At 45.1% G+C, this 25739-nt stretch overlaps 1 protein-coding gene across 3 annotated transcripts in view; it reads right to left on the bottom strand.

The window, feature by feature from the left end:
* Positions 1-25739, bottom strand: part of RNF144A (ring finger protein 144A) — a 123004-nt gene that overhangs the window by 90888 nt on the left and 6377 nt on the right. For all 3 annotated transcript variants that reach the window (XM_043469431.1, XM_043469426.1, XM_043469430.1), the window contains one exon: positions 2029-2217. The gene's annotated coding sequence lies outside the window, so the exon portion shown is untranslated. Of the gene's footprint in view, positions 1-2028; positions 2218-25739 lie in introns of those variants that run through there.

Genomic DNA, 25739 nt, shown 5'->3' on the forward strand with positions numbered 1-25739 from the left:
CACTTGGCCCGTCCATATACTGGGCACAGCTCATCATTCCCTCCTTCTGAAATGATTGCATGTGGCTTTCAAGAAGACTCACCCTTGGATTTCCCCCTTTCTGCCTAGCAGTTGCTTCTTGGTGCTCCAAAAACTGGAAAGTCCCAGGACCCAATCTTGAAAATTCCTCTCTCCCCAGGATTTCATCTGACCTTATTCCTTTAATAACCACAGACCAAAGACCTCCATTGTATCTCCATCTCAGACTGCCATCTTCAACTACCAGATCTGGATATACCTGTCACTCAGCATCTCCATTTCGGGGTCTTATAATCTCAAACATAATCTGTTCAAAATCAAACCCCTTGTGGCACCACACCCTTGCCACCACCCTGGCGGACTTCCCCGTCTCAGTTGGTGACAACTCTCCAGTTAAATCTTTGCCATCGTGATGGACTTTCCCTTCTTCTCAAGCCCTATATCCATCCTGCCAGGACACCTTAAGGGTTTTTCTTCAAAATGTATCCAGAATGTGACCACTTCCTGCTTTTCATGGCTACCAATGGAGCAGGCCACTGAATTATCTCTTGCTGGAATTACTACAGTGGATTTCTCTAACAACCTCTAAGTGGTCTCCTGGTCTTCCCCTATCCTCTAACATCAGTGCCGGAATGAGCCAATTAAAATGGATCCTGCCCCTCCTCTGCTTAAAACCCTGCACTGATTTTTCAAACACAGAATTCCTCCAACAGTCTGTGATGCTAAACATGGTCAGTTCCCCACTGTCTCCTAACCACCCCACACCACCTGACTCACAGCTCTGGGCTGGTTCCCCGCCAGCCCCCCTGCCTCTCGGTGTTCCTGGACTCTGGGCCTTCACACACACGTCTTCTTCTGACTCCAATTCTCTTGTCCCAGACGCTAACTGGCTAATTTCCAGTTCAGTTCAGTCACTCAGTCATGTCCCACTCTTTGCGACCCCATGGACTGCACCACGCCAGGCCTCCCTGTCCATCACCAACTCCTGGAATTTACTCAAACTTATGCCGATTGAGCCGGTGATGCCATCCAACTATCTCATCCTCTGTCATCCCCTTCTCTCACCTTCAATCCTTCCCAGCACCAGGGACTTTTCAAATGAGTCAGCTCTATGCATCAGGTGGCCAAAGTATTGGAGCTTCAGCTTCAACATCAGTCCTTCCAATGAACATTCAGGACTGATCTCCTTTAGCATGGACCGGTTGGATCTCCTTGCAGTTCAAGGAACTCTCAAGAGTCTTCTCCAACACCACGGTTCAAAAGCATCAATTCTTTGGCGCTCAGCTTTCTTTATGGTCCAACTCTCACATCCATACATGACTACTGGAAAAACCACAGCCTTGACTAGAAGGACCTTTGCTGGCAAAGTCCCACAGTTCCTTAAATCCCTGTTCAAATGTCAACTTTTTAACGAGACCTCCCAGAGCACTCCATTTAAAACTCCACCCCTCTAGACCTGGTAGCTTTTTATTTTCTCCATGACACTTAGGCCTGGGAACGAGACATAAAATTTGCTCCCTCACATGGTCTGTCTCCTGGTGCCCGTCCCCACCATCACCTTCCCCTCACATCCCGCCATCCTGGAATTTCCATGAAAGCAGAAGGGCAGGAGAAGCACAGCCCCAGGCACAATGCAAGGGGCTCAATCCATCTCTTCTGGGTGAGTCCATGAATTGTGGAAACCCTGGCCATAACACTTTGATCTTCTAAGCCTGTTTCCCAGTCTACAAAACCAGACTGGCAATATCAACCTCATGAGGTTGTTAAAAGCAGTAACGAGGACCTCGGTGGAAATCTTCGTAAAATATTAATTACTGTAATCACTTAACATAATATGCTAAGGACCATCCTCAAAATTCACTAAGGGGAAGCAAACGAGGCCACAGCTTACATGGTGTGGTTTAAGAAGTTCAGAAAAACTCATTCAGGGTCTTTCCCAACTGCCTGAGATTCCACCCTGAAGACATAAATGAAGGTTTTCAAGCTTTCATTTTCCAAATTCAAAGTTACCTCTGATACGTCCTGATGGGAGGAGAGGAACGGTCTTCCAGCCAAATTCCAGGGTCCCCAGGGGCTCAGCTGGCCTGCCCCCTCATGGCAGGACGCCCTCCTGGAGAAGAGGGAGGAGGTCTGTGGCACTGGGGTCCCTGCAGACCTGGGTGATGCGGAGAACACCGGATTCCACCGAGTGCTGACCACCTGGGGACAGGAGAAGGGTACGGAGCTTAGTGAGGAGGTCTGGGCGGGGGGCAGCGAACATCAACATGCCCACTCAGCGCCATCCCGGCATCAGCTTTTCCAATCTCCAACCCAAGAGGGAAAGCCTGTGATATAACCACTAGAGTCTAGGCAGATTAATCAATGAAAGTATTACAGTTCACTGGAAGAGGAACTGAGGCTTATGGTGTAAGTAACCAAACTCCACCATGAGGTTAGCAGATACATTTACCAACACAGACAATTTTCAGATGACAAAGTGTCCCTGGTCTTCCTTTCTGCCCCATCTTTTCCCAATCACAGCCGCCCAGGTTTGCCCCAACTGGACTCCTACAGGGAGAGGTTTAGGTCCATAGAAAAGTAACATAAAGAAAGATTGCATGAACTGCAATCCCCAGGGAAACTACTAAGGAGATAACTGGAAAATGAATAAAGAATGAACTACAGAATTAAAAAGGCAGATTAGAAGCTAACACTAAAGAAGGCAAAATAGAGGAATAAAGGAACACAAACGACACAGATCCATAGAGAAAAACAGCAAAACGACAGACATAAATTCTAACTCATCAGTAACTAAATAGTCTAAACACTCCAATCAAATGGCAGAAATGGGTACAATGGATAAAGAACATATGCTATCAAAAGAGACCCACTTCAGAACAGCATCAAAGAGTAAAACACTTACAAATTCAACAAGCTATACAATATTTATATGTTGAAAATTACCAAAACATCATTACAAGAAATTAAAAACTAAATAAATAGGCATCCTGTGCTCAAGGACTGAAAGGCAATACTTCCCAAATTGATCTTCAGGTTCAATGCAATCTCTGTTAAAATCTCAGCTTTCTTTTTTACAAAAATTGACAAGTTGTTCCTAAAATTCATATAGAAATCCAAGACACACAGAGACAAAGCAACCTTAAAAAAGAAAAGCAAAGTTGGAGAATTCACATTTACTGATGTTAAAAAAAAAGCTACCATAATCAAAATAGTGTAATACTGGTATAAGGACACATAGAAAAGGAAAATGGCTTAGAATTGATACCCAGAAATAAACCCACATATTTATGTTTAATTGATTTTTGACAAGAGTGCCATGACAATCAAGGGAGTAAATGATAGCTTTTCAAAAAATAGTACTGACATTCAAAAATGAATCTCTACACAGACCTTATACCTTCCACAAAAATGAACTCAAAATGGATTACAGACCTAAATGTAGGAACAGAAAGTTATGAAACTCCTCGAAGAAATCATAGCAGTAAATCTTTGTCATCTTTACATATTAGTTTCTTAGATATGTCTCCAAAAGCACATACAACAAAAGAAAAAGAGGTAAGTTGGAACTCAGTCAAAATTTTAAAATTGTGTGTACTACTGACAACCATCAATAAAGTAAAACCAACCCACAGAAGGGGAGAAAATATACACAAATCCATCTATCTGATACAGACATTATACATATCTGATAAAGATGTTGTATCCAGGTTATATAATGAACATATTCAAATCAACAATAAAAAGAGAAATAACCCAAATAAATAATGGGCAAAAGATGTAAATAGACATTTCTCCAAAAAAAGATATCCAAATGGCCAACAAGTGTATCTAAAAAATGCTCAACATGATTATTCAGCTTAGGAAAGGCAAATCAAATGAGATATCACATCACACCCACTAAGATGACTAGAATCAAAGACAGAAGACAACAAGTGTAGGTACAGATGTAGAGCATTCTGAACCCTTACATTACACATCGCTACTGGGAACTGAGTGGTGCAGCTGCTCTGAGAAATTGGCAGTTCCTCAAAGTGAGAAACACAGAGTCACGTATAACCCAGCAATTTCACACCTAGGTATGCATCCAAGAGGATGGAAGACAAACATCCGCACAAAAACTTACATGTAAATGTTCGCAGCAGCATCACTCAAAATAGTCAATAAGTGGGAACAACCCAAATGTCCAGCAGCTGGGGAATGTGGTTTGTCCACACATGGAATTGGAATGCTACAATAAGGACGAAACATGAACACATCCCAGGTAGCTCAGCGGTGAAGAATATGCCTACAATGCAGGAGACCTGGGTTGGACCTCTGGATCAGGAAGGTCTCCTAGAGAAGGAAATGGCAACGCACTCCAGTGTTCTTTCCCAGAAAATCCCACAGATGGAGGAGCCTGGCTGACTATAGTCCACAGGGCTGCAAAGAGTTGGACACAACTTAGCAACTAAACACACACATGAATGCATCATGCTAAGTAAAAAAAATAGAAAGTCAAGCAAAAAGGCTACAAAACACAAGAAAATGTACATATGAAATGTCCAGAACAGGCGAATCCGGAGAGACAAAAAGCAGACCGATGGTCTCCAGGAGTTTAGGGCAGGCAAGAGTAAGGAGGGACGGTTACTGGACTGGGGTTTGGGAGGGAACTGAAAATCTTCTAGCACCGGAACGGGCGTGACACTTGTACAACTCTGGGAGTATCCTGAAAATCCCTGAATTGTATACTTCAAAATGGTGACTTTTATACTACATGAATTACATCTCCAGGAAACTTCTGTTTAAAAAGAGTAGTGGTGGGCTACAGTCCACAAGGTCGCAAGAGTCGGACACGAGTTCGTGACTAAACCCCCACCAGACCTGAGATACATCCCAATGGACAGACCCACATCTCCTCGGGGGCCAGCCCTCCCTCCCTGCTTTTACTGAGATGACAAGCTTGGCCCCCATGAGGCCGGAGCAAGTGAGTTCTCCTGCAAAGCTCCGGACCAGCTCCCGAAGCCTACAACCTTCGATGTGGAGGCTGAGAGTTCTGAGCGACCCTTGCCCCTGGCCTGGTCCCTGCTCAGGGCAAGGCCCTTCTCCTGCAAGAAGCTCCTCCTACTCCCCGAAGCATCAAGGTACCAACTCCAGAAAACGTGCCCCTGTGTTTTGCACCTCCTTTCTCTGCCTTTACTTGGCAATCAATCTGAACCCTTCAAACAAAAGGTACTACAAAAGAGTCTGCACTACTACCAGTTTCTGCCATTTTTCCCATGTACAAAGAGCCAGTAAATAAAATTATAATCTTCAGCAAGAAAGAACAGCTCGGGCTGAGCTGGTGCAGGGACAACAGGAAACTGAGCCGCACTAGGAGGAGGTTTATGAAGAGAGGCTGCACGCAGGGCTCTCTGCCCAGAGGCTGTGCTGGGAGCCCGGGTGTTTTCAGGCTGCCAGCAGGTTGGAGGGCCCCCCTGCCAACTTTCCAGAGCCCTGCTCAGGGGGCGGCTTTGCGCTGGCATCGCCTGGCCCCCACAAACAGGCGTGAATTAAAGTATTAGAGCACCAGGGGGTTTCCCGTTTTGCATGGTAGCTCCTCTTCCACACGGGTCCTGGAAGTGGGGGCCGCCTCCAGCCTCAGCTCAGTCGCCCAGGTATGAACCAAGGGCAAAGACGACAAACTACAGCCTAAGATGAGACTTCTTGTTTCCTTAGTCTGCACTCCTCTGGAATCTCAATGCCATTCCAGTATAAATCTAATCAATTCACTCCTTTATAGGAATGAAGATGCTACATCAAACAATGAAGGTCTCAACCTGAGGAAGTCAACCTGGCGCAAAGATATGCATTGAAGAAATTACTTCACCAACTGTATCATATGTGCATGTGTGTGTGCTCAGTTGCTCAGTCGTGTCTGACTCTGCGAACCCATGGACTGTAGCCCTCCAGGCTTCTCTGTCCATGGGATTCTCCAGGCAAGAATACTAGAGTGGGTTGCCTTGCCCTCCTCCAGGGAATCTTCCTGACTCAGGGAATCGAACCCACATCTCCTGCATCGCAGGCAGATTCTCTACCCACTGAGCCACGTGGGAAGCCCCAACTGTGTGCACATCAATATGTAAATGAGTCCTAGTAGTGAGTTATATAGACTTCCCTGGTGACTCAGACTGTAAAGAATCTGCCTGCAATGCAGGAGACTCCAGTTCAACTGCTGGGTCAGGAAGATCTCCTGGAGAAGGGAACGTATTCCTGCCTAGAGAATTTCATGGACAGACCATGGGGTTGCAAAGAGTCGGACACGACTGAGCGACTTTCCCTCACTCAGTGAGTTATTATAAGATTATTCCCTGTTAAATTAACTCACCAAACAAAGGACAGCTGGAATCACTAAAATATAAGGAAAAAACTGGTGGTAGGGATAACCACTCAAAATCTGCAGAACTTTGTAACACATACACACACAAACACATCACAGATATATGTGTGCAACATTTACATATGGGCTTTCCAGGTGGCTCAGTGGCAAAGAATCCACTTGCCAATGCAGGAGATGTGGGTGGGTCTGATCTCTCGGTCAGGAAGATGCCCTGGAGAAGGAAATGGCAACACACTCCAGTATTCTTGCCTGGGAAATCCCATGGACAGAGGAGCCTGGTGGGCTACAGTAATGGGGTCACAAAGAGTCAGACAGTACCTAGTGACTGAACAGCAATATATATATATCTGTGTATATGTGCAGGTACATACATACACACACACACACACATACATACACAAATATATACTCAGACACACTGCAGAACCAGGCGCCCTGCTAAAGGAGCACCATGGCCAGAACCAGAGCAGCAGGGGGCCAGACCGAGCACCTGCCCAGCCCCACACCGCAGCTCAAGTGCAAGCCCACCGTAGCAGGAAAGTGGACTCAGCCGAAGCTGGGTTTTACCGGTGACTACAAAAGTGGGAGGACTTTTAGAAAGAAGAGGACTGACAACATAAGGGTGGTGGGGAACACTGGAAAGGAAGTGGGGCTGAGGATCCGGGGAGGGTGGGGCATTTCTGAACCCCAGGAGCAGAAGGACTAGGACTAGCTGCAACGAAGGACGACAGTGATCAGAGAGGGTGCTGGATGTCAGGGTCAGAATGATCAGGCACCGCTCTGGGAATGCGCAGGCGACAAAAGGCCTCGCAGCATTCCTTGCGAGATAAAGGCTGCAAAACGACTCAAGTGTCCATCAACAGGAACAAGCTGAATGATTAAGATGGTGTCCTTCACACAAGAGGAGGAGGAGTTGGACCTGCGAGCACTGGTATGAAGAGATGTCAGAGACATAATGAAGGAGGAAACAGACAGAACAGGCTCCATCTTGAAAGCAGGACTCCATCTTGGGCCAGACTGTGGACTTTGAGCTATATGCCCAGTAGCTATGGAAACGACAGACCAATTGGAAAACCAGGTCCCCGGAAGGAAGAGCCCCAAGGCTCACACCTAGACTCTCTGCCACCTAAAAGAACACCCTAATTATCTGTGTAACTGAATAGAATCATACATTCTATTACGCTTATTGGGGTATGACCACAGGCCTATTGATAATTGTCCACTGTTACCTGCCTAGGCTTAATGCATGTGAATCACAGGTTAACTTTGATTGTATCTTGCTTTTCTTTTGTTCGGACTAGTTTCAGGGAATTTGGGGAGGTGGGTTTGGGCACGTACACTTAGGGTATATAAGGTTTTCACAAAAACTGGTCGGGGTCCTTGGCTAAGAGGAGACTCGGCCTTGGGCCCGCTGGTGTAATAAACCGCACTCCACTATCTGCATTGTCCTTCTGAGTCAGTTTGTTTCCCGGAACTCGTGGCTACAACAATAAGAACAAGGACAAACGCATAATACAAAACAACGTATATAATAATCTCATTCACAGACATAATTTAAGTTACACACACACAAAATTTTTCTACAAGAATGGAGGAAAAAAAACCTGTTGATAATCACTTTATACTACAAAGAATTTTACTCATTTTATTCCTAACTTTTCTTTTTCTTTTTTTGCTTTCTGTATGTGTAACTCAAGTTTTTTAGAACCACAGAATTTTTTCTTTAATGTAGTATATTAACCATGAGATGCTACACATGAATGCTATACATTCTTTGGCCTTTCCAAGGATCTTATTCTGCAAACTCTGAATTAAAATCCCACAAAAAGGCCCACTGCTTTGCATTCCAGGCTCCCTGAAACAAATCCTTAGAGAGCAACAGGCTCCCGACATGGGCACAGGGATTAGTTAGTGGGAGGTCTTCCTTCTTCCTGTCTCTCTGTCTTCCTAATGAATGGGCTTTAAGACTCAACTAGACATCAGTGCAGAAGCCAGCTCACAGAGAGAAAGCCTCCCACTTACCTACAGTTCCACACACCCAAATACACAAAAGAGATTCAAAGACAATCCCTCTGCCTCTTCCCAGTCTTTCAATTTCCAAATCAAGAATGGTCTTTGGGCTGCTGCTGGGCTTGCAAGTTCCTAAATCAAAACTCAGTGAGGCTCCACGAAGCTCAGCTTCTGCAGTCCCAGCAAGCGGAGGCTTTCCTGTGTGTGATGTGTTTGACTGTGATATGAATAGAGGTCTTGTCCCACGTCTATAAAGCGAGCTCTGTCTCCGGACATTGTATACTAATAGTCCTGAACACTGAGGGACAGAGGGCCCCACAGTCTGCCCTCTAGAGCCGTCCTGCACTTACTTCTTACTTCACATTGATCTTCTCGGGGGGAAAATAAAACACACGCTTCAGCAATGGAGATATTTGTCAAATTATAGCTATGGAACAGATTCGTGGCCTCATTAACTATCAATTAATTAAATGAGCTTTCTTTTCAATTCTCTTATTGTGATAAAAGGCACTGGGCTGATACCATCATCCTTTCTGATTCTAAGAAATGACTCATAAAAATGAAGCTAATCCTTAGGCTTAAACCTGCTCACAAAGAACATATTGCTTTCCCCAATTGGATACCGAATTAGGCACAAATTAAGCGGCTTGTTATAGTAGAGGCATTACAACAGGAAAGAACAGTTTATTTAGAATGGTGACATGAAACGTGTGCCTTTTAAGAACTTAGAAAATAATTCCTTTGACTATGCAGCTCTGAAAAGGAGAAAGGTAGATTTTTACGTGTGGATAGGGAAAAGCTCTGATTTAAGTAGAAGAAAAGCTGCATGCAGCATCTGCCATGTAAAAAGGGAGGTCGGGGGCTGGTGTCAAAGTGCCTGTAAGCTCAGAAGACTAAGAGTCTGGGGCAGAAGGAAGAATTGCTTTGCACGGTAAAAGGTTTTGCACTGTTTGACTGTTGAATGGCTAATGTACTATATGTAACTTTTATTGAGGTGAAATTCACATAACATAAATTCAGCCATTTTAAAGTTAACAATTCAGTGTGTTCCATGCATCACAGTGGGGTGGCTCAGATGGTAAAGAATCTGCCTGCAATGCAGGAGACTTGGGTTCAGTCCCTGGGTCAGGAAGATCCCCTGGAGGAGGGCATGGCTTCCCACTCCAGTATTCCACCCTGGAGAATTCCACGGACAGAGGAGCCTGGGCTACAGTCCATGAGGTCGCAAAGAGTCAGATAGGAATGAACACGCAGGCACGCAATGCTGAACCTCAGTCAAGTTGCAAGACATCCTCATCACCCCAAAACAGAACCTATTAAAGCAGTTAATCTCCTCTCTCACTCCACCCGGTCCCCGGTAACCAGAAATTAGCTGTCTTTATGGTTTTACTATTCCAGACACTTTACACAAATGGAATATACAATATGTGACCTCTTGTGTCTGGGTTCTTGGGCACTTCAATTTAAAAGCCAAAATTTAAATAAAATATTTCCTGGAAAAATTCTATTCAAGACATTCATTATATTTTTCAAAAATATATAAATGCCTAATGTCTGTAAATCCATCATAGCATGTTCCATAAATGACAGAATGATGAAATTAGACAAGAAAAGATTATCCAGATAATTATATTCTGTTTCAAAGGGCAAAAAGTTATGAGGCTAATGAAGAAAAGTTTGAACACCCACCCTATGCAAAATATCCTGTAAAATACCATGAGTAATTCAGAAGAAGGAGATGGTTAGATTTACAGCTGGAAGGGAACAGAAATTTCATTTACTTATGGGCTTCCCTGGTGGCTCAGAGAGTAAAGAATCTGCCTGCAATGCGGGAGGACCTGGGTTCGATCCCTGGGTGGGGAAGATCCCCTGGAGGCAGGCATGGCAACCCACTCCAGTATTTTTGCCTGAAGAATTCCAGGGACAGAGGAGCCTGGCAGGTTACAGTCCAAGGGGTTGCAGAGTTGGACACGACTGAGTGACTAAGCACGCAGATTAGAAAGTCAAGGCCCAGATCCACAAAATTTCCCAGGCTCATGTCGCAGTTCTGAGTGCCCTGGTCTCCACTGGTGTCCTCTACACTACCACGGCTGACACTCTCAGGAGGTTTGTTATTGAATGAACAAGACTGAGGCAGAACAGCACACGTGGGCAGAAAACTGTGAGGGTGGAGATCTGAGGTTTCAGCGCTGACACAGAACGAGCTGTCACTCCCATTCTCGCATAAAGACCTGAACAAACCCCCAATCTGCTATTTTGTGGACTCATCAGAAAACTGAGAGTACAAGGCAAAGGACCCCCCTGAAATCTGGAGAGGTCAGCAAGTCAGAGCCAAGATCTGCTCACCGGAAGGAGATTCCACCAGGGCCAGCACAGACAGCATCGCCCACATGTTCATCTTCATGAACTGCTGGATTGAGGATGCGCTAGTCTGAGTGAGAAAGGAAACTCCCAGGGGCCACCGTCTTAGGGGGCCCCACACTTTGATGGGTCTGATCTCCAGGAAGCCCACCAGGCTGTCACAGTGAAGAGCCAAAAAAATTCATTCCTGGCTCTGGCTAGGAGAGGGGAAGAAAAACTAACTGAGATACACCCAGGACTGTCTACATAACAAAGGCCCAATCTTCAGGCCTCAGTGAACCTGAGGAGCCGTAATGACCCCACTCGAGTCCTGCTCACCCAAGGACGAGCAGGATACCCAAGGGACTCTTGTGAAGAACTCAGCCCAGGTACCCTGCCTGTGAAGTCAGGTATGGGACTTTACCTGGTGCCCTCTGGTGAGCTAGTTAAGAATCCCCCTTGCAATGCAGGAGACACGGGTTCGAACCCTGGTTGGGGAACTAAAATCCCACATGCTAGGGACCAACTAAGCTCACGTAGTGTGAACAGTGCGTGTACACTCAGTGGTGTCCGACTCTCTGCAACCCCCATGGACTGCAGCCCACCAGGCTCTGCTGTCCATGGAATTTTCCAGGCAAGAATACTGGAGTGGGTTGCCATTTCCTCCTCCAGGGGATCCTCCTGACCCAGGGATCGAAATCCATGTCTCCTGTGTCTCCTGCACTGGTGGGTGGATTCTTTACCACTGAGCCACCTGGGAAACCCCAGCTAAGCCCACCCACCTCAACTATTGGGCTCACATCACAACTAGAGTCTGCCCCCTAGATCTGCATATAGATCTGCAAGATCCTATATGACCAGCGAAGATCCCACGGGCCTCAACTAAGTCCTGATGCAGCCAAATAAATAAGGGAACAGTTTTTTAAAAGACTGAGGTTTACTGTTCAGCACACACAGTGTTCCCCTGCCCCTCAGCCAACAGGCCTGCTAATAAGGCGCCCGTGTGTATGTGTCTGGTGACAGTGAATCACAGCTCAGAGAGCTGCGGGAATCAGACACTCTCTAAGAAAGAGTTCTCCGGAAACCCCAAAGGCATCAGGGAAGACAAAGAAGGTCAGGAGAGGCCTCTGAGGCCCCCGGCACCCACAGCTACCACACACATTAAACACAGCTCAGCTCCTACGACAGTAACATAAAACCTCACCCTACCGGCCTTTTACCTCAGTTCCTACTAACAAACACATCATTCTCCGCTATCAACAAAAAACCCACAAAGCGTACTGCCGGCGAGAGAAACTGCAATCTGAAGAGACAGAGCAAGTCCAAACTTAGACATGACACAGATACTGGAATTATCACACAGGGGATTAAAATAGCCATGGTTAATACATTTAAGGGCTCTTTGCGGGAACGCAGACAAAATATAAGAGCCAATGGGGTATGTCAAGTGAAAAAAATGCACAACCCAGAAGTTGAGAATTACATTGGATTTGGCAGATTTTCTGAGGACTTAAGCCCAGAAGACAACTTCTCAGATAGCTGTGAGGGACTGCTCCGAAGAGGTAAGGGAGGAGCCAGGATATATAAAAGTTTAACAAAAATAAGACACAAAAAACAGGCCAGTTCAGTTCAGTAACAGATTCAGTTCAGTTCAGTCGCTTAGTCATGTCTGACTCTTTGCAACGCCATGAACCACAGCACGCGAGGACTCCCTGTCCATCACCAACTCCCGGAGTTCACCCAAACTCATGTCCATTGAGTCAGTGATGCCATCCAACCATCTCATCCTCTGTCATCCCCTTCTCCTGCCTACAATCTTTCCCAACATCAGGGTCTTTTCAAATGAGTCAGCTCTTCGCATCAGGTGGCCAAAATACTGGAGCTTGAGCTTCAACATCAGTCCTTCCAATGAGCATTCAGGACTGATCTCCTTTAGGATGGACTGGTTGGATCTCCTTGCAGTCCAAGGGACTCTCAAGTGTCTTCTCCAACACCACAGTTCAAAAGCATCAATTCCTCGGCGCTCAGCTTTCTTTATAGTCCAACTCTCACATTCATACATGACTACTGGAAAAACCATAGCCTTGACTAGATGGACCTTTATTGACAAAGTAATGTCTCTGCTTTTTAATATGCTGTTTAGGTTGGTCATAACTTTCCTTCCAAGGAGTAAGCGTCTTTTAATTTCATGGCTGCAGTTACCATCTGCAGTGATTTGCGAGCCCCCCAAAATAAAGTCAGCCACTGTTTCCACTGTTTCCCCATCTGTTTGCCATGAAATGATGGGACCGGATGCCATGATCTTAGTTTTCTGAATGTTGAGCTTTAAGCCAGATTACAGTTAATAAAAACAAACAGACATCTCACGTTAATGAATTCAGAGCTTTTCTATGCATGGGAAGATGAGATGCAAGAGCCTGGGCTCACTGAAATCACTCCTTTGATGAGCATCTTGGCTATCTGGGGCCAGGGTCCTGCTTTCTCCATCCTGAATCCTCTCATGGTGTGCAGTTGGGGGCAGCTTCAGTAGATGCTGGCTTGATGGACATAACAGCCTTCATTTACTGGCAGGCGATATTTTCCATCCACAGTTACATAAGCAGAAAGAAGGATTTTTTTTTTTAAAGAATCAAAGGAAATGCTAGAAAACAAAAACGTTGTAAAGAATGAAAAATGTCTAAGTCAGGCTCATCAACAGAGTAAGTACAGCCAAGACAAAAGTCAGTGAGTTTGAAAAGAGGTCAACAGAAAGTTGCCAAACTAAAATGCAAACAGAAAAAAAATAATAATAATAATTAAAAAAAAAAGAACATCCAAGAATGGTAGGAAAATTTCAGAAAGTATGTCATATGCATAATTAGAATATCAGAAAAAGAAAAAAGAGAAAACAGAGGAAAAAAATTTGAAGCAAGAATGGCTGAGAATTTTCCATAATCAATTACAGACACCAAACCACAGGTTCAGTAAGCTCAAAGAACATCAAACAGGATAAATACCAAAATATGCACTCCTTAGCACATCATATTCAATTGCAGAAATCAAAGACTAAATTAAAATCATGAAAGAAAGCAGAAATGAAGGAGAAAAAAACACTCTACCTGTAGAGAAGCAGGAATAAGAAATTAGATCTGACTTCTCAAGAGAAGTCTCTCCACACGCAAAAAGTGGAGTGAAATATTTAAAATGTTAAAAAAAAAAAAATCACCATACTGAAATTCTACTTCCAAGAAAAATATCCCTCAAAAGTGAAGGAAAAATAAATACTGGGTTGGCCAAAAGGTTTGTTCAGGTTGTTGGCCAACCCAATATTTCTTTAGACAAGCAAAAATTGAAGGAATCTATCACCAGGTGTCCTGCCTCACAAAAAATATAAAGTTCTTCAGAGAGGAAGAAAATGATATGTGAGAAACTCAGATCAACATAAACACAGGAAAAGAGAGAAGGAACAAATAAAAATGTCTATTTTCCCTTTTCTTAATTGATCTAAAAGAAATTATTTAAAGCAGAAATAGCAACTTCAGAATATGGATAAATGAAAAAATGTCAATAAAATCATAAAAGCAGGTAGAGAAGAATCAGAAATACTCTAAGTGTCTTTACTACATACACATCAAGTATAACAGTGTTTTCTGAAAGTGGACTTAGTTTAGTATTAAAAAAAAAAATATATATATATATATATATATAAATATATATATAGCACAAACTCTATGGCAACCACAGAAAGATGTTAAAATGAAGTTTAACTGATATGCTAATAGAGGAGGTAAAATAGAATGATACAAAATACTCAAAACCAGAGAAGTCAGAAAAATGGGGGAGAAAAAAAAATTGAAGAACAGATGTCATGAATAGAAAACAATTTCAAATACGGTGGATATTAATCCAACTATATCAGTAATCACTTTAAATGTGAAAAGTCTAACTGCACCAGTTAAAAGTCAGAGATTTCCAGAGTGGGTAAAAAAGTAAGATTCAATGATATGTTGTTTAAAGAAACCAATTTTAAGTAAAAAGACTCAGGTTAAAAATAAAGGAATGGAGAAAGACCCGTATGTCAATGCTAAAGAAAAGAAATCTGGAGCAACTACGTTAATGTCAAACAAAGCCAACTTCAACCCAAGGAAAACCATCGTGGGTGAGGGACACTGTGTAAGATACAGGAGTCAATTCTCCAAGAAGACATAAAAGTACTAAATACATATGCATGAGCAGCATAGTGTCAACATAGAGAAGCAAAAATTGACAGACCTGCAAGGAGAAATAGACAAACCGTGGTGGTTGAGATGGTAAAGAATCTGCCTGCAATATGCGAGACCTAGGTTCAATCCTGGGTTGGAAAGATCCCCTTTGAGAACAGCATGGCAACCACTCTAGTATTCTTGCCTGGAGAATTCCATGGACAGAAGAGTCTGGTGGGCTACAGCCCATGGGGTTGCAAAGAGTAGGACACGACTGAGTGACGAAGCACCCAAGCACCATCATAGTTAGAGAATTTCCACTCCTTCCAGTGATGGACAAGATTCAACAAGGAGAAATGCAGTTGAGTACATGGCTGACCTGAACAGCTCTAAACAATCAACTTGATCTATTTGACACACAGAATAGTCCATCCAACGGCAGCAGAATACACATTCTTCTAGTTCATATGGAACATTCGAGGCTATAAAACATTTTATCAAATTAACAAAAGCAGCAAAAATCATACCAAGTATGCTTTACATCAAAATGGAATGAAACTGGGAGTCAGTCACAGGACAGTAGCTGGAAAAGTCCCAACTATCTGGAGATAAAGCAGCACACTTCTAAATAACACACTGGTCAAAGAAGTCTCAAAAGAAACTTAAAAGTATTTTGAACTGAATGAAAATAAGAACATAACTTATCAAGATGAGCAGACTGGAGCAAATACACTGCTTATAGGGAAATTTATAGCATCGAATGCATACATTCCAAAAGAAGAAAGATCTGAAATCAATAATCAAAACTTGCTTTTTAGAAAACTAAAGAGGGTAACTTAGGCTTAAAACAAGCAGAGGAAAAGACACTATAAAAACTAGAGCAAAATTCAATGAAATCATAAACAGAAAAGCAACAGAATCAAGAGCTGATTCTCTGAAAGATCAATGAAATTGATAAACATTTAGTTAGGCTAAAACTGTATTGGTTAAGATGGATACATAAAACACATGGGTTGTGAACTTTGGACAAAGAAATGCATGAATGACTAACCTCAGTCCTAGCTATGTCTCTACTGTATCTATTAGCAATGCAGTCTTTGGGGGCATTTTCACCAAAAATTTAAAGCAAAATAACAATCAAAAGAGAAACCTTTTGTAAATGAAGAAATATGGCACTATTTCATTTAGGTTGTGCCAAACAGAAAAAGCCGAAAAGCTAGAGAAAATAAACAGACTTGATGGGTCTAATACTTTTCATTCTTGTGAACCAGAATGGCAATATTTTATTCAACCAGGAGGAGCTTTCAAGATGGGATATGAGTGCATTAGGCAGTGTCTGTCTGAGTTCCCAGATGTCTCACCACTGCCTTGCATCTTACATCTGACTGCCTCCTTGCTCGCAGAACTCGGAAGGGTTATTTATGAATCTGCCTTCTGACGGATATTGAATGTTTTCCTTCAAAGTTTCTCACTGGCAATGTATGCAGTCCTCAGAGTAGCCTATAAAAGCAGCAACCCTACTACTATTCTCAGTTTTCGTGAATAAACTGGGACCATTTACAGAGAGGCTAAGGGTCTTTCCGGAAGTTTCCAATGGGATGTGAAGTCTGGAGAAGGATTCCAAGCCACTGTCCGCGTGGTCCTGCTCTGCTCTGCTCAGCAGTGACCACAGCCACAGATGCCTGGACTTCACACAGCCAGTGTCATGGTCCTGACTTTGACCGTCACTGCTCATATGAGAGCATGTGAGCTAAAAGCAAGCCTTAAAGAGTCCCCTTTCAGGGAAAATGTTAGTGTTTACATTGCTTTATCTCTTCAACTGACTGGACAGGTGTCTACTAATTTGCCCTCATTTCTCTTTAAGCCCTGACAGCAAAATATCCACTTGACATACAAGGTTATTTGCTGAAATACATTTGCTGTATATGAAACAATAAAATGCTGGGGGAGGGAGTGCAGAATTTAAGCCTTCCCTGGTAGCTCAGCTGGTAAAGAATCCGCCTGCAATGCAGGAGACTCCCGATTCGACTTCTGGGTCGGGAAGACCCCTTGGAGAAGGGAACGGCTACCCACTCCAGTATTCTGGCCTGGAGAATTCCATGGACAGAGGAGCCTGGCAGGCTACAGTCCATGGGGTCACAAAGAGTCTGCACATTGTAAATTGGGCAGAATTTACAAGACAGACCACTTTTAACTGAAATGATTTCACTATAAAATTAAATTAGAACCACAATTTTAAAAATCAAAAATAGAAAAAAAAAAAAGTCACAGTCCTTAAGAGGAGCCTGGACTTCCGTCTTCAGTATATTTTCCATATCTGTACACATTTTGTACATACAATTCAGTCTCATAACTGTTTTCACTTAGTGATATATTACAAACATTTTCCCACGCCCACCATCTCCAAAAATCTTATCAAATTAGAGCAGGATATTTGCCTGTCCAAATTTAGAGGTTCTCCATTTGGGGCTATTATTTAAAATGAACAAACAAACAAATGAAGAGCATTTGGGCCTAAAGCATTTCTTTTTCTCCACAGTTAGTATCATTTTCCCAAGCAAAATTCTCCAAAGTACGACTGTTTGAAGTAATTATGCAGCTGCAAACAAAAGTCAGGCCTTTATCCTTCAGTCATCCCTTCCCCCAGCCTAGACCTAGAAATTCCTTCCCTCTGCTGAGGCAACACAATTTATATTTCAAAGCTTCCTGCTCTGCAGAAGGGCCCACTTCATCATATTAGCAAACGTTCCCTGTAGCTAGTTTATCTTTGAATTGTTTTTCAATTTAAAAAAAATTTAACCCAGAAATATCCTTTATCTTAACCACCAAGATACGTATTTGCTATCATATAATGTTAGGTGCTAGAGAAGACTCTTGAGAGACACTTGGACTGCAAGGAGATCAAACCTGTCAACCCTAAAGGAAATCAACCCTGAATATTCACTGGAAGGACTGATGCTAAGCTGAAGCTCCAGTACTTTGGCCACCTGATGTGAAGAACTGACTCATTGGAATAGAGCCTGATGCTGGGAAAGACTGGAGGCAAAAGGAGGAGACAAAAAAGGAGGAGAGGGTTAGGTAGCATCACTGACTCAAGGACATGAACTTGAGCAAACTCCAGGAGACACTGGAGGACAGGAGTCTGGGGTGTTATAGTCTATGGGGTTGCAAAGAGTCGGGCACGACTTAGTGACCAAACAACAACAAAATGGTAGTTACATTGTCTAGACTTCCCCGGTGGCTCAGTGGCAAAGAATCTGCCTGCAAATGCAGGAGACACAAGAGATGCCAGTTCGATCTCTTAGTTGGGAAGGACCCCTGGAGAAGGAAATAGAAACTCACTCCAGTATTCTTGCCTGGGAAATGCCATGGACAGAGGATCCTGGCAGGCTACAGTCCATGGGGTCACAAAAGAGGTGGACACAATTTAGCAGCTAAACAACAGCAAGATCAATGTCTAAGCAAGCAGCGTGGTGCAGATTAAGCACATAGGGTCCACGGAAGGAAAACTCCACGTACAATTTAAGCTAAAAACATACAAACAGCATTTTCAGCTTCTGAATGATTATTTTTATTAGCAGCTCATCTAAGGGTTTTTGTCATGTGGAGTCAGTTTATAAATGTCTATGGTATTAAAAACTACCATATGGCAGTGCTTCAAAAAGAAAAAAAGAAAATGTAAATCTTCAGGCAGGATGTTAATGTCCTGTATTATATTTTTAATGCACTGAGATGAGTTAAAAGTTTAGTACAGTGAAGCAGGGATGTATCAGGCCCTGGGCTGGGAATTCAAAATGGAGTGACAGGCCAGGGCTGTTACTAAGCCAAGAGAGTGACAAATAAATGTGGAAGTCTGCATCTCATTTCTGGTGCCAGGCAGAGGTGGGAAAGCAAGAAGTGTGGAGGGCAGTGCTTAAATTCGGGGAAGTTTCATTCCCAGAGGCCTCAGCGAATCAAGCCAAACACTAAAAAGCTCGCTCATTTCAGGATAAACACGATTTTCTACATAACTGTGTCTTAACTTTCAGTTGACTAAATGACGGTTGTATCTTGTTGACATAACACAACACAGGTGTTACCATCAATTCTCTTTGGCGAAGGCTTTTGGTTTTTTTCTTTTTTTTTTTTTTAATACTTTGGAGCTAATGCTTGTTTCCAGGATTTTTAAAATATTCAATATTGCAAAGCTCGCGGGCCCTAGGCACCATGCCTGCTGTGCCTGCCAGTATAAGCTGACTCAACTCCATGTCAACATGAATGCCAGGGCAGATCAGGAATGTGATGGGGTCTGAAGGAGCCACGCGGTGCTCCCAGGAACCGGCAGGAAGAGGAGCAGGGGGATGAGCCAGGAGGACCTCAGGAGCAGGCACAGTGCCAAGGCGCAGGAGCTGAGATGAGCCTAGGATGCAGGGGAAAGCAGGTGATGCGGGGGTGAGGGACCCTGCGATGCCCTGGACCACCACTGCCATCCAGCGACTGCAGCCAGCCAAGGACAGCAGGACAGAGAAGGGACAGGTGGGTGGAAAGACACGTCGCAAAGACGCAGGAGCAAAGACCAGGTGGCTCTGAAGCAGGGATGCAAACAGGGCTGGCAATGCTGCCAGGAATGAGGGCAGCAACTTTAAGAGGTCAGCTGGAGCTGGACACCTGGGCGGGCGACTGATCGGCTGTAGGCAACACCCTCCTGCATCCCTGGGCAAGATGTGTGGCCCTGGGCTGGGAGCAGGGAGCAGGATTCACCATGATGGCACAGGTGTGGGAGAGGATTCTCTCAATCGGCCTCCCTTGGGCATCCAGGGGTGGGTGTGGCTGGACTGGACCCTGGACAGCAGGTGGCCAGAGCTGAGGTTCAAAGGCCAGCAGTGTGGATGCTGTGAGACACGTGGGACTTGGGAGGGAAAATCAGGAGGGCTTGCGACAGTTAACCCGAGGCCAAAGGTCAAAGTCAATGGACGGAGTTTGAGCAAACTCCGGGAGATAGTGAAGGACAGGGAAGCCTGGCGTGCTGTAGTCCATGAGGTTGCAAAGGGTAGGACATAACCTAGAGACTGGACCACAAAAAGGTCAGGGTCAAGGCAGATTTCAAGGACTAAGGAGTTCGGTAAAGAAAAATGTTAAGTTCCTTTAAGGCAAGCCCCTCATTTTACACATTAGACATAAAAGTCCACAGACTCTTGCATTTGTGTTGAGACTGAACGGAGCCAGCAGAACAGTTGAATCTGAGTAACACAGGCTGCTGAGAAGAGGATGGGCCCCGCTGGGCAGGAATGTCAAGCATCTGGGACTAAACTCAAGAGAGAACAGTCCTGGTGACAGTGAGGCCCGGACCCGCTCCTGGCTGGCCCACCAGGGCTGGCTGCATCATGGCCCCGGGCGGCCAGCCTCGAGAATGAGCAGGGCTGGCCACAGGGTCTGTGAACCACGAAAGAAAAGCACCTCCCCAAGTCCCTCCAGATTGTCAGTCTGGGAAACTTAAGGAGAATCGCTTCTGTAATTTTAAATGTCCTGGTATCCACATTAAAAAAAAAAAAAGGAAAAGGAAGCAAAGGAAATTCATTTTAGTAATGTATTTAACTCAATGTAGCCAAACTAAAATCATTTCAACGTGTGATCAACTTCAACGTTATTAATGAGATACCCTGCATTCTGTTTTTCACACTAGATTTTGGAAACCAGACACTTCCTACACGCAGGGCAAAGTTCACGTGGGACTGGCCACAGGGCAAGGGCTCAACAGCCCTGCCCTCCGCCCACTCCCCCCCTACCCACCCCGTCTTTGGTTTGCTCCTACTGCACGAGCAAGAGAGCCTGCCCCCCCAAGGGAGAAGGCTTATCTGCAAGGCCCTGGGACACAGCCCAAGGGCTCCCACCAGCACTCCGCAGTGGAGAAAGTCTGGGCCAGCTGCAGGTGGCTAGGGAGGGAAAGAAAACAAGGTCACCAGCAAGGAAGCATGGCTGCAGGCCCAAGGAAAGGAATCCTAGGAGCGATTAAAGTATTAACAGATAAGACCGTTCCCAGCCACTCTGCTGAAGGAAGGACACGTTCATTTCAGGGCAAACACTCCCGCTTACACATTCCATAGCACAGGACCCAGGGGAGGGAGGGGGCTGGATAAATATTTACTGAGCATATTAAAAAGCATGCCCCTTAAGCTGGAGTTATTTCACAGAGAGGAGAAATGGAGTGTGAGCGATGTCGCTGGATGGAAATTCCTAGCTGTCCCAACTGGTTGTTTTCACTAGAGTGAAACTGACATTTGTTGTTGTTGTTCAGTCGCTAAGTCATGTCCCACTCTTTGCAACCTCATGGACTGCAGCACGCCAGGCTTCCCTGTCCTTCACCATCTCCCGGAATTTGTTCAAACTCATGTCCATTGATTCAGAGATGCCATCCAACCATCTCATCCTTTGTCACCCCCTTCTCCTCTTGCCCTCAATCTTTCCCAGCATCAGGGTCTTTTCCAATAAGTTGGCTCTTGGCATCAAGTGGCCAAAGTATTGGAGCTTCAGCTTTAGCATCAGTCCTTCCAGTGAATATTCAGGACTGATTTCCTTTAGGATGGACTGGTTGGATCCCCTTGCTGTTCTTCTCCAACACCACAGTTCAAAAGCATCAATTCTTTAGCACTCAGCCATCTTTATGGTCCAACTCTCACATCCGTACATGACTACTGGAAAAACCATAGCTTTGACTATATGGACCTTTGTCGGTAAAGTAATGTCTCTGCTTTTTAATACACTGTCTAGGTTTCTCATAGCTTTTCTTCCAAGGAACAAGCATCTTCTAATTTCATGGCTGCAGTCTCTGTCAGCAGTGATTTTGGAGCCCAAGAAGATAAAAATCTGTCACTGTTTCCACCTTTCCCTCATATATTTGCCATGAAGTGATGGAACCAGATACCAAGACCTTAGTTTTTTTCATGTTTCAGTTTAAAACCAGCTTTTTCACTCTCCTCTTTCACCCTCATCAAGAAGCTCTTTAGTTCCTCTTCACTTTCTGCCATTAGAGTAGTATCATCTGCTTATCTGGGGTTGTTGATATTTCTTCTGACAATCTTCATTCCAGCCTGTGAGGTCATCCAGCCTGTTATTTCACATGAGGTACTCTACATATAAGTCACTGAAATTTACAAAACTGCAAAAGTATAAGAGATTGATACCTGTCTTGCTGATCACTGATCTTGTTTGTCAACTTAAGTGTTACTTGCTCAGTCGTGTCTGATTCTTTGTGACCCCACAGACTGTAGCCCACCAGACTCCTTCATCCATGGGATTCTCCAGGCAAGAATACTGGAGTGGGTAGTCATTCCCGTCTCCAAGGGATCTTCCCAACCCAGGGATCGAACCTGAATCTCCTGCATTACAAGCAGATTCTTTATCATCTGAGCCACCAGGGAAGCTCTCACAACCTAAGAGTTGAGAATTATGTTTTATTCAGTGGGAATTATTAGGACTTTAAGCCAGAGAGACAGTATCTCAAGTGACCTTGACAGAACTGCTCTGAGGAGACAAGGGGAGGAGCCAGGTTACACAGAAATTTTGCAACAAAGGGCAGGTAGTCCAAACATCAAAAGATTATCGCTCATTAAAGAAAACCACACATCCCAAGTTAAGGATTTTAGTGTTTTTCTAATGCAGGACACACAGGTTCAATCCCTGGTTTGGGAAGATGCCCTGAAGGAAGAAACGGCAACCCACTCCAGTATTCTTACCATGGACAGAGATGCCTGGCAGCCTGCAGTTCATGGGGTCACAAACAGTCGGACACAACTGAGCATGCAGACACACAGGGCACTCGTGCGTGTCTGGGAAGATGCAAGAGTCTGGGCTCACCGCAATCATTTCTTTCATTTGCATCTCAGCTATTGCGGCCAGTATCCTGTGTTTTCACATTCTGGCTCCCTTGGGGGGTTCCCCGTGTGGAGTGGCTGCGGTCTGATGGCTGTTAGATTTCACGTATTCTTCTCCTTCTTGAGTGCCCTTAGGGCTCACCAGCTCACACGGGAGGGCTGCAATCGCTGATGACTGTGGCATCCTTGTTTACTGATAAGGCAAGAAATATTCCATTTCTCATGTTCTAGAAAAGCCTCACCAGCCCCCTACCCGCCCTCTCCCCATGCCCTTATCTTCAGTCTATTCCGTAATCTGCCTTTGAACCCCCAGGACCAAAAAGGTTTTGCCAAATGAATGAATGAAATGAACAAAAAGAATGAATGAATGGATGAGATTGTCTCTGGACTTGAATGTCTCTGAAGGGAACAGATGCCTACTAAGTTCAACAAACATTCACTGAGCACCTACTGTGTACTGGGCACCACGTGCCAGGTGTTAGAGGGAATCGGAAATGAACAAGACCGGGCTGTGCTTCTCTGGCCCTCAGTTCAGTTCAGTTCAGTTCAGTTACTCAGTCGTGTTCGACTCTTTGCAACCCCATGGGCTGCAGCACGCCAGGCTTCCCTGTCCATCACCAACTGTCACAGCTTGCTTAAACTCAAGTCCATCGAGTCGGTGATGCCATCTGGCCCTCACCGCACCCAAAACCACAAATACCCACGGAGGTTTGGGTGTGCTGGCACCATACTGGCAAGACACCAAGAACATTTAAGCCACGTGCACAATGGCCTAGATGTCATCCCGTTTGGATTTCTGTCTTTAAAAGAAGATCAGGTAAGAGCAGCAAAGACGATTATTAGATGGCAGTCCAGCCACAAAGCGTGCCAGGAGCCTAGTCCTGTCCTGTCCCACCTGTCCGAGACCACCCTCCCTGCTCCTGCGACCTCTCACTTCCTTGGCTTCTCTCACTTCCACCATGAGCCACCCAGCCCAGAGCAATGAAACAGGAACAGAGGCAGCCACATGCTTTCGGAAAAGGTGGCTTCCACGATTAAAAAACAGACAAATGGATCCGACACCAAGTGCCCCTCTCCGGCGACCTGAACACAGATGAGAGTGCAGCCTGGGGAGCTCTCTGGCCCCAGGGCCCGGCGCAGAACGGGGGCCACCTCAGGGAGACCTTAGTCCTCGGGGCAGCTGACCCAAGGCCAGCAACTGGCCCCTTTCTGGGCCTTGTCACCAAGGACACGGGGAGTGTCCTGTCGCTGGCCAAACACACAGTAACATACAAGGACATACGCACATGTACTCCGTGGTACTGGGAGATGTATGCTATGGGCTGAACAGTGTCTCCAAAATACATGCTGAACTCCGAGGCCCTGGCATCTGGGAATGTGACCTTACCTGGGTCTCAGAAGATGATCGGGGTGGGGGGGGTCTCACCCCCAATGTGACTGGTGATGAGACACTTTTGCCTATCTTAGTCCATCCGGACTTCCCTAATAAAAAATCCCACAGATGGGGCATCCCACAGTTGGGCAGACACCCATCTCTCACAGATCAGGAGCCTGGGCATCCAAGATCAAGGTGCCAGTGGATTCAATGTCTGGTGGCAGCCATTTTCCAGCCCAAGACAGCTGTTCTGTCGCCGTGTCCTCCCACGGAGAAGGGGCTAGAGAGCTCACTGGCGTCTATTTTACAAGGCCACTAACCCTGTTCTTGACTACTGGAAAACCCACAGCTTTGACTATATCCACCCTTGTCAGTAAAGCGATGTCTCTGCTTTTTAATCTGTCTAGGCTGGTCATAGCTTTCCTTCCAAGGAACAAACGTCTTTTAATTTTGTGGCTGCAGTCACTGTCCACAGTGATTTTGGAGCCCAAGAAAATAAAATGTGTCACTGCTTCCTGCTTCCAGTTTGCTCCCTTCTATTTACTACGAAGTGATGGGTGCTAATAAGTTCCAGGCCTATGCCATCTGATAGGAAGAGTCGACTCATTGGAAAAGATTCTGATGCTGGGAAAGATTGAGGGCAGGAGGAGAAGGGGGTAGCAGAGGATGAGATGGTTAAACAGCATCATCAACTCGATGGACATGAGTTTGAGCAAACTCCAGGAGATAGTGGAGGGCAGAAGGAGCCTGACATGCTACAGTCCATGGGGTCGCAAAGAGTCAGACATGACTTTGCGACTGAACAACAACCCTATTCATGAAGTCCCCGCCCTCATTATCTCCCAAAGTCCCCATCTCCTAGCGACATCCCACTGGGGATTAAGTTTCAACACATGAATTTGGGGGCACACAAACCCTGGGTGTATAGCATCACTCCCTGCCTGGGAACAAGAGAGAAGTTAGGAAGGAAGCAGTGAGTGAGACTGGGAGTGTTAGAGGGAAAATAAACACGGAAACAGAGGTAATTTCTTAGGGTCCCAGGAGCTGATGGAATAAAGATCCCGTTTTTCTTCCCTCTAATATATCTGGCCCACCCAACACTCTGCCTCCCACAACCAGTCCGTCGCAGTTCTCAGGGCCCCCAGCTAAGGCTCCGTGGAGACATAAAGAAGAAAGAAGAGTCTGAGCTCCCAGCAGGGCCAGCCAGCTCTGTCTGGGCCACAGCAGCCCTGGGACCGCCTCATCCTGCCAAGCGATTAGGAAGAAATACACAGTTCCCGCCAACAAATTCGAATCCCGAGGCGCCAGCTCTGAAAGTCTGCAGGGAGCTCTTTTGTTCCATTTCCTAGGACTATTCTGAGCAGTGTAAGTGCTACCAAGAACCACTGTGTGGCAATCAGGGCGTCAGGAAAAATTAATTTATGGGACTGTTTGTTTCTTTATGTTCTCGATAGCATAACAAACAACCACCGCCCGCCCCCGGCCCAGGGTCTCTGCAGACCTGCAAAATTTGCCAGAGCAAAGCTGCTCCTGGAACACACAGGCTACCACCAGCTTTCGGATGCAAACTGGCCCCCTGCACAGAAGGGGAAGGGAAGACACCCAAGAAA

Source organism: Cervus canadensis, chromosome 5 (genome assembly GCF_019320065.1).
Source record: "Cervus canadensis isolate Bull #8, Minnesota chromosome 5, ASM1932006v1, whole genome shotgun sequence".
In the NCBI taxonomy this organism is placed as follows: domain Eukaryota; kingdom Metazoa; phylum Chordata; class Mammalia; order Artiodactyla; family Cervidae; genus Cervus; species Cervus canadensis.